This window comes from Dipteris shenzhenensis, chromosome 24 (assembly GCF_047967505.1).
Source record: "Dipteris shenzhenensis isolate YYH24624 ecotype China chromosome 24, Dip_SZ_1.0, whole genome shotgun sequence".
Classification (NCBI taxonomy): domain Eukaryota; kingdom Viridiplantae; phylum Streptophyta; class Polypodiopsida; order Gleicheniales; family Dipteridaceae; genus Dipteris; species Dipteris shenzhenensis.
This window is the reverse complement of record NC_141619.1, coordinates 35131648-35141938: the sequence shown is the minus strand read 5'-3', so window position 1 is coordinate 35141938 and position 10291 is coordinate 35131648.

The window sequence follows — 10291 nt, the reverse complement described above, 5'->3', positions numbered from 1 at the left end:
GCTTATCCACAGGAATCAACAAGCAAATGTGCCAAATCTCCCCCCAAGCTTGGGGAGCATCCCACCCTTTGATGAAGGACACCGTTTTAATTACCTCTGAAGCAGCAAGTCGTTCGATCGCCGCAAAATGAGTAGAAGTAAAATCAAAATTCTCCCAGCGTATCAGTAGTTCTTCACCATGAATCATCCACGGTGTATCATTCCACCCGTCATCTCCTTCAACAATGCACTGGACAATCAACCGTTGAAGGTCGACATGAAGATCAAGGAAGACATCTCGTGCATTGGTAGCCGCAAGGTGCGGAGGACCAGGCACCAATTCCTTAAATGCGTTGAGAAGTGATATAAATGTCCACCCTCCTCGTGTGGCGTGCGTCTGTGAAGTGAGCTTAGAGAAGTTCTGAATCGGCGATCTAGCAGGAGATGAGGATAGAGTACATAAAATGAAGTATATTTTCTTTTTATAGCAAGAGCAAACTCCCCCCGGTTAGAGAGTTACAGTGCCCGCAATTTCAATATATGAACAAAAATCATTACATTTTTACCACTTCCAACTTGTTGGTCCAATGATAAGTCTCCCTTTTGTGAAGGGGGAGGTCTTGGGTTCAAATCTTACTCTTTAATAAAAAGAGAGGAGAGGAGAAGGAGAAGAGAAAGAGAAAGAGAAGAAGAAGAAGAGAGAGGGGGGCGCAGGATCTGCTGTTACAGTTTTGCAGGAACTCAGAAAACTGTCTGCGACCAGAAGCCGCAGCAGTCCAGAGAACTATCGCATGGGCAGTAGATGCACGGAGCGAGAAGACTGTCCACGACCAGAAGCCACAGCAGCCCAGGAAACTGTCGCACGGGTGAACACAGTAGACGAGCGAAGTGAGAAAACTGTCCGCGACCAGAAGTTGTAGCAGCCCAGAAAACTATCACGCGGTCAAACACAGGAGACGCGCGAATCGAATGCGCACGCAGCAGCTTAGAAGGAGCATAGATGGTATAGTTTTGTAGATGCGACCGGTACGAGTAGAAGATTCGCCACTAGCCATGGAGATTCGTATCCCAGCAGCCACACCAAATCTATTAGCCGGAAAAGAAATCGAGACCAGAGGCTAGAGGCTAAGCATGGCGACGCTCAAGGGCCATAGAGAAAAGGAGATCATGATGGCGAACGGTTGTCATAGGAGGGAAAAAGGAATTAGAAGTGGAGGGAAGGAAGAGGGAGACTATGACACAAGGGGAAAAGGAGAGGGGAAGAGAAGCATGTACATGATAGGAGGAGGAATGTAGAGATGGAGACATCAAGGGAAGAGAACCATACTTTATTTGAAAGAAGGGATGAGAGGGAAATATCAAAATACTAGCTAGGTGGCTTTACAAGAATGAGCGTGTCTCATCAAGGAATAGCCCCCTCCTTTTACAAAAGAGGGGGTCTCTCCCAATTAATGTATCCTCCCACATGCATGGTGTGTGTGGAAAAGTCTCCCATGTGGGCTAGGCGGTTACGCACTCTCAATTGTGTGCGACAACCCTTTGCCTCAATTTTCCACATAAATCAAGCCCCATATCTCAAGTCTATGATACTCCCTTGGTCTCTTTCCAATTTTATAATATGTTCAACCTCTAGGAGGACAAGTGGAGGGTTGCCACAAGGAATCTTGCCACCTCATCCTACTTTCCCCATTATTTAACTTGCTCTCTTGGACCTTCTATACCTCCCCTACATGGGCCTATCCCATATGGAGGGAATAACTCAATATAATATCCATCTCCACCTATTTTATATTGCTTCTCCCATGGACTTTGGGCCATATCTCACTAAATGCAGCCTAGGTGGTGGGGTGGCACATGGAGGAGCCATGCCACCTTACATTTTATAATATTACTATCATGGATTATGTACAACACACCTTATGGGTCCTCTTACATGGAAGGGTGGCACATGGTCATGCCCTACCACCTCAACCTTGGGCCCTATCCACACCATATTTTATTATACTATTGCCACATATACAAACACACATACATATTAATGCCTTTTTCCTTAGACAATTTTATCCATAACAGCACCAAATGTGCAAGAAATGGTACCACCAAGTACTCCCACAAGTATACAATCAAGAATACATGATGAATCATCTATTGGTGGAAATGATGAGCCAAATGTGGTTGATATGCAAGTGGGACAGCAAGCTGAAATGCCCTTGAGAAGATCATCTAGAGTGTCTAGACTGCCTGATAGGTTTGTTTCAGGGGTAGACTATGTGATGCTTACTAATTGTGGGGAGCCTTCTTGCTATAGAGAGGCTATGATGCGCGAGGATCAACGCAAGTGGGAGTATGCTATGCAATCAGAGATGAGTTGACTTATGAAGAATAAGACTTGGGACTTGGTTTCTTTGCCACATGGAAAGAAAGCATTGCCATGTAAATGGGTCTACAAAATGAAGGTCACAGGTGATGATGTGCCTAGGTACAAGGCCCATTTGGTCGCTAAAGGAATCAAGCAAGAGAAGGGTGTGGAGTTTGATGAGATATTCTCTCCGGTTGTGAAGATGACCACACTTACATGCATGCTTGGACTAGTGGCATCAGAGGATATGGAGCTTATGCAGATGGATGTCAAGACAACTTTCTTGCATGGGGATTTGCATGAGGAAATTTACATGGTGCAGCCGGAAGGCTTTGAAGAAAAGGGCAAAGAGCATTTAGTTTGCAAGATAAAGAAGAGTCTTTATGGTCTTAAGCAAGTGCCTAGAGAATGGTATTAGAAGTTTGATGCTTTCATTCGGTCCCAGGGTTTTAGAAGGTGTGAAATTGATCACTGCCTCTACACTAAAAGGGCTAAGGATAATAGCTTGATAATCCTAGCACTATATGTGGATGATATGCTATTGGCTAGCAAGAATACTTATGATCTAGATGCATTCAAGGCCAAGTTGTATGAGGCCTTTGATATGAAGGATTTGGGACTTGCAGGTCATATTCTTGGTATGCGCATCATGCGTGATCGGAGTAGGAAACTCCTTTGGCTTTCACAAAAAGAGTATGTTACAAAAGTATTGCAGCGTTTCAATATGGAGGGGGGGAAGGCAGTGAGTACTCCATTGCCTCTATATGTGAAACTGAGTCATACAGATAGTCCAAAATCAGATGAGGAAAGGGCCATGATGGCCAAGATTCCTTATGCATCAGCGGTTGGGAGTCTTATGTATGCTATGATAGCTACTAGACCAGACATTGCATTTGCAGTGAGAGTTGTTAGCCAGTATATGGCTAATCCAGGAAAGAGGCATTGGGAGGAAGTTAAGTGCATCATGAGGTACATGAAGGGTACCAAGGAGATGTGCATTTGCTTTGGTAAAGCAGACATGCGTGTACTTGGGTACACAGATTCAGACTATGCAGGGCATGTGGATAGTAGGAGATCCACTTATGGTTATGTGTTCACCTTTGCAGGTGGTGCAGTGTTGTGGATGTCTCGTGCACAGAAGTGTGTTGCTTTGTCTACCACAGAGGCTGAGTATGTTGTAGCCACAGAGGGTTGCAAGGAGGCTATATGGCTTGATCGGCTAGTGGGAGATTTGGGGATTCATACAGGTGTACCGACATTGCATAGTGATTCCATGAGTGGTATTCAGCTAGCACGGAATCTGGTCTTTCATGCAAAGACCAAACACATTGAGGTCAGGTACCATTTCATCAGGAAGGTACTTGAGGACAAGCACATAGAGCTTGTCAAGGTTCATACAGATGATAACCCTACAGATATGCTTACGAAGAGTCTATCTAGTCAGCGATTTGAGTATTGTCATGTATTGATGGGCATTGGATAGTATGCTCACTGGTTGTTCTCCCTTAAAGGCACATTGTCCTTTAAGTGGGAGGTTGTGGGGGTTAAAGGTCACTGTGCCTTTACCCCGGTTATGTACAATACTCAAATACATATATAAATGAATGAAAAAAGAAGATTAGGGTGTTCTACACCCACCAAAACTTGTGTGGCTCTCTGTCTCTCTCTCTCCCTCTTCCGTTCTTGCTTCCGTTGTGAGCACTCTCAAGCCTCACCAATCTGGAGGCAATCTAACTAACACAGAAGGCAATCGAGGATGCTGCACTAGAGTACGACATGTCCGATGAGCAATTCATGAATTTGAAGAAGGAATTGTTCGTGGACAGAGATGAAGAAGCTGGCACCTCAAGCTAACATGAAGTTCAATACCAACCACAAAAGGGAGTCCAGTTGGACACAGTTAGCTGACGCACTCCGTGATGAGGTAGACAAGGTATGTAGCTTTGCCAGCTTCATCATGATTCAAAATCATCAGTATAATTCTAGGTTCCATTTTAGGAACAAAAATCATTGCTTTTTCTTCAACTGGTAGGGAATGTTTAGGGTTTAGAGTAGAAAACCCAAGCAAATTTTATGATTTCAAACCCAAGACATCCTACCACTTCCACTTGCCCCTAAATTTTTGGAAACAATTGGGGTTATGGTTTTGTAATTTAGGAAAAAAAATTAGTTCTAATCAAATTTGGGAGGCCACTGACACCCTAGCAACCATGTGCATAATTTTCAAGCTAAAATCCCCCCTTGGAAACCCTAAATCTGACATCATGCGACCAAAGCCCTACAGAGCCCCCTGAAAACCCTAAATCCAACATCATGCGACCAAATCCCTATAAAGCAAGGCTTTGGTCGTATGATGTCAGATTTAGGGTTTTTAGGGGTTTTTGGCTTGAAAATGATGCACATGGTTGCTAGGGTGTCAGTGGCCTCCCAAATTTGATTTAGGGAATGAAAAATAACATTGAGGGTTTAGGGTACAAAACCCAACCAAATGTTATGATTTTAAACCCAAGACATCCTGCCACTCACTTGCCCTACCACTTTCCCCTGCCACTTGCCCCTGACACATGCCCCTGCCACTTGCCCCTCCCACTCCATTTGTGTAAACAGGGTTTGGTTTTTTCATAAATAAAAATCATATCTTTAAGAAATCTGATTTGGGAGGCCACTGGGACCCTAGCAACCATGCCCATCAATTTTATGCCAAAAAAACCCCTGCAAGCCCAAAATCTAACATCATGCGACAAGGCTCATGTTGGATTTTGGGCTTGCAGGGTTTTTTTGGGCATAAAATTGATGGGCATGGTTGCTAGGGGCCCAGTGGCCTCCTTAGTCAGATTTCTTAAAGATCTGATTTTTACTTGGAAAAAACCCTTATTTTGATTAATTCTTGAAATTTGATATTTTATTAATTTATATAATCTTTGTATTTTGATGTAATATGTTGGTTGCAAGATATTTTATGGGTTGATGAGTATATCGGGTGCAAGGGTGGAACCAGAGGGTCTTCTGGTGGGGGGATGGTGTCGATCAGCCACTACATCAACAGAGTGGCTCAACACATTTTGGTGTTCCATTGATAATTATCACTAGATGGAAAGACAAACATCATGAAGTTCAAGGTCCTTAGTCGGATGGTGAAGATGAGGCCCATCCATCCTACTCCTAATCGTGTTCTGATTAGGCATAGTGAAGCTTTATTTTTGTTCTCAGACAAACGATCTGGTCCGCTTCATAGTATTATAACTATTGCAGGGCTAGCTGGCATTACAGATCCATTGGCTATAGAGAATGAAATTGTGTAGCCCTCTCTGCTTCAGCAAGCAAAAAAGGGATCTGAGCCAAGTAGGAAGAAGCATAGACTAGAGTAGCTTAGGCATTCAAGCTTTGATGATCTTTGTGATACTACTCAATGTAAATAAAGAATGCAATTTTCAAATTATTTTCTCTTCCCACTTATAGAACATTGTTTCCTTTTCTATGTTAAGTAAAATTGAGTATTATTTCCTTTTGCATGTTCTATTAAGATTTGATGTTTGTTAATTCATTTTGCTTTTGTATACATTGAGAGTGCATGTAAGTAAATTAATAGATTGCAAATACATTGAAAATAAATTTAAGATTGCACATGCAAAGACAATTCTAAAAAAGACATTTTCTTATATTGATGTCCATAGGTAGAGTACAAGGTAGATGCCCATAGGCAGAGTACAAGATAGATTCCCGTAGGTAGAGTACAAGGTGGAGCATACAAAATCCCTAAGTGCCCTTGGGCTTCCTAAGACGTACAATAAATTGCATGTCTGCAGCGGTCACTGTGACCCTTTGCCTATGGATGGTAGCTAGCTGGGTATCATCCATGAGGTCTACTAGGTAGGCCTCAGATGCATGCTGCAACGCAAGCAAGGCGTCTCTAGAAATATGCTAGGGAGCCTCCACAACTCTGTGCCTGTAAAACCAAGACATTGGGCTAAGGTTGAGGTCCTACATGACCTCGCATACCACCCTTGTGAAGCTAGCCATTGGGATGAGCAGATCAATGGACTTCTGAGACTTTTTGATCTCCCGAAGTGCCACTATCCTTGGCTTGAATCTGTACCACCTCACTGGAGGAGGGCCTCTTTGCCCTTCATGTGGAGCCTCTTCTTCGATGTTGAGGGCCTCTTTGACCTATGCTTGGAGCTCGAGCACCTCTCCCCCATTGGCGTGGACCCTGATTGTTTGTTCTTGCCTTGGTCCTCTGCTCTGTCCTTCGTTGTTTCTCTTCCACATGCTCCTCCTCTGTGCTCTCTGAGTCATCCGTCCCTATCAGAGGATCTTCTTGTGCCTTCCTCTGTCCCTCCTCTTGTGCCTTCCTCTATCCCTCTTGCTCCCTGTCTGGCTTCCAGATTGGCAGTTTCTCCCTTTGATGGGGATCATCAGGGGAAGAGGGGGGGGCTATCACTCTCTATTTTTGAGTCTGGAGGTGGGTCTAGCTGTGCTAGTCTCCGTGGTGCCTTGATCTTGGGCCTGGCCATGGGGGATGGAGACAGTGTGCAAGAGAAAGGGTGAGGGTGTGAGAGATAGGGTGGAAATCTCAGAGGCAAGTGGCAAGTGGTATGGGAGTGGAGAGCTCTTTAACCAAATGAAATGAAAATGAGGGCGCATCCTCTTATATAGGGACAAAAACCCTAATTTTTTAAAAATACTTGTTTCAATAAAAACCCTTTAAAAAGTAAAATTAGTACAACCTTGAGCTAAATACTTATAATTAACATCCCATAGCACAAAATTTTTCATTTATACTCCAACTCATGTCCATTATACGTTGGCTTTACTGCAAATCACATAACTAAAATTATAAATAAATTCTGAAACTTATGCATAGGCATCCACATTGGAAGAGTCTACACCATCCTTTTCATCCATCTCCACCCATATGCGCCCTTGTCTATGATGGGTTGCATGCCAACTTGCATGATTTTGTCTTGCATTCAATGAGTTGTATATTCTTCTTCGACGTTCCATGTTAACATCTTGCACTGCATGGGACACTAAGGACTCTTTGAATGCTAGTGTTGCAACTGCTCTTATTTCGATATGCCTGTACCACCATTGAACCAATTGAACCATTGGGCTTGACTTAGTTCTACCACCCCCGTGTTGGGTCGCTCTATTATATGCACAACATGCTTGCCAATGCGATCTTTCCATGCCTTGAGTGGACCACAATCCGATGCTTCCATAATTCCATGCCATGTATGGTGCATGAGGATATAATATGTGCTGCCAAATAGAAAAACAAATCAGTAAATATAGGACCATTCAATATGCACATCTCAATGTCCAAGTTAGAGATTACCATGTACTATGTGAAATGATTCTTTCCCCAAGCTATCTCCATATTATTCTAGCTAAAGTCATTCACAGCATTGATGAAACACTATGCATCTTCTTCGAATCTTTTCTTTTGTAGTAAAGGTACCAAGCTATCAAGAGCTAACCATACTCGTGCCTTTTCCAGTCTTTTTTGTCCCTTCCCCCCCCGTTCACAACAGGCATTGTGTAACTTTCTCTATACATCAAACTCATTAGCACGTTTGAGCTTGTCATTCTTCTTCTTTACAGAAAGGAATTTTAAAGCCTTGACACCACCAAAGCTTGGCTTCAAGGAACATTGCCTGTTTTTCCATATCTTTTCTCATCTTTTGTAATCTTTACTTGCCTAGAGTGTAGTCCCATATCTAAAAGAACCTTTTCAAGTCAAGATTTCAAAGACTCCATTCATAAAATGAGTGCCTTGATCACTTACAAACTCAATAGAACAACCATATCTACAGATAATATTTTCAAAAAGGAATTTGGCTATAGTATGCGTCGAGTTATCTCATATAACTTTTGCTTTAGCCCATTTAATAGTATAATCTGTAACTACAATGACATATTTATTATAATTTTTGGTTGTTTTGAAAGGACCAATGAAATCAAGGCCCCATCGTTGAAAAGATTCCCAAGGCTCACTTGATTTGCAAAGACTTGTGATCATGAGGAAGCATCCTCCCAATGCACTAACAAGCATCACATTGAATAATATAGGCATGAGCATCCCAAAATAGAGTATTCCACCATAACCTTGCTTGGAGCACTTTTGTGGTTGAGGTCGCTTGCCAAATTACCTCCGAGAAGACCATTATGAGCCTCTAGAAGAACCATGATGTGCTCGTGTGGTAAATTCCACCTTTGTAACACATCATTAGCTCATTGGGTTGATACAATTGACCACCAATTAGGTTGTACTTCCAAGCTTTAACAGCAAGTTGTCATTGCTTTTCTTTAGACATCTACATAGGGAATGTATATTGAGAGAGATATTGCAACAAATCTTCATATTCAGTCTTAGTAAAAAAGGTTAGCATTGGGAAGCTCGGTGGGTTCCTCCTAACTCTATTACATGGTATGATATGGTAGTCTGAACTAAATCTTAGAACGTTTCAACCGTAAATACTATATATAGACATAGTTGAGTAAATGCAAAAATCATCTACATAAATAGCAATGAACTCTGTAAAATAGTCTCCGAACGTTTCAATTGTAAATCTTAGAAAAGTAGATGGTGCATTCCTAAGTCCAAAAGGCATGACTTTAGTGGCATACACATTCTATTTAGTAATAAAAGTAGTCTTGCTCTGATCATTTGGTACAGCCAAAATCTGATTGTAACTAGTGTAGCCATCCATAAATGAGTACATCTCATGTCCTACACCTTGGTAAAGTATACCATCTTCAATGGGATAGGAAAAGGGTCTAGTATAGTTTGAGCATTCGGCTTCTTGTAATCCACACACATTCAGAGTTTTCCATATTTCTTAGGAACTTCTACCATAGCAAATAACCAATTACTTCTTCCAACTGAATAGATGAATACTACTTGTTTTGTGCAAGGAATAGGTCTTCAACTTGTACTTACTCTCACAAAGAGAAGAGTAACTTATTAAAAAACATGCTAACAACGTTAAGTAGAGGAGTGCACATATGAAGAGCTTCTCCATATGAAATATAGTGATACACATTGTTTCACCAAGGGGGATGGGGAAAATGAGTTAGAAGTACATATACTAAGATAAGAGGGAAAAAGACAAAAACAAGTATAATTTGATAACCGACAAGATTGCAAATTCAAAGAAAGCTAGCAAAAGACCATGTTCAAGAAGCAATAATTCCACTAGGGTGTTGTAAATAAACACTATTATGCAAGGGAAAAGCATCGAGGCAAAGTAGGAATAGAGTCATTGCAGAAGGCAAGAAGGGTATTGACAATTGTAAGAAGATTAAAGGGAGTGTTGCCATAAAACAATACTCCTACTAGAGAAAGGAAGCTTGGTTGGAATGGGATGTGTGGGTGGGAGACTGAAAGATCAAAATAGGCCATGTACATTGGGAAGTAAGGACTAGATAACAAGGAAGGGGGTAAAGCATGCTAAAGTAAAAGTAGAAGCTTACAAACACACATCTATTATATTCAAGTGTAGAGCATTGATGTTTGATGATTCTAGAATGTTATGAAAATTGGAAGCATGAATCATGGGTGCTTGTAGGATCACAGTCATGAACAACAACAAGAGGACTAAACTAAATAAATTTTCCTACTAGAGGCACTTAGAGAACTCAAGCAATACATACACCAAGGTGGGAATTTGAATCGCTTTGAATGGGAATTGATAAATGGGTCAATTGCAAGACAATACCACATGAAGTGTCTTGTGGATTCCTCAAACAAAGGACATTAGAAACAATCCAGTCAGTATTGAATTTAATTAGAATTGAATCCAATAAAAGGCCAGCAGAAACAATCCAAAAGTAGGTTTTTAAAGGAAGCCATCAACTTTGTTTAATATAATTAGGGCTCTAATATCTTCTAATCACAAATCATGATCAAAGTAAATACAAAATTCGCAATTATTCTTAATGAATGATAAG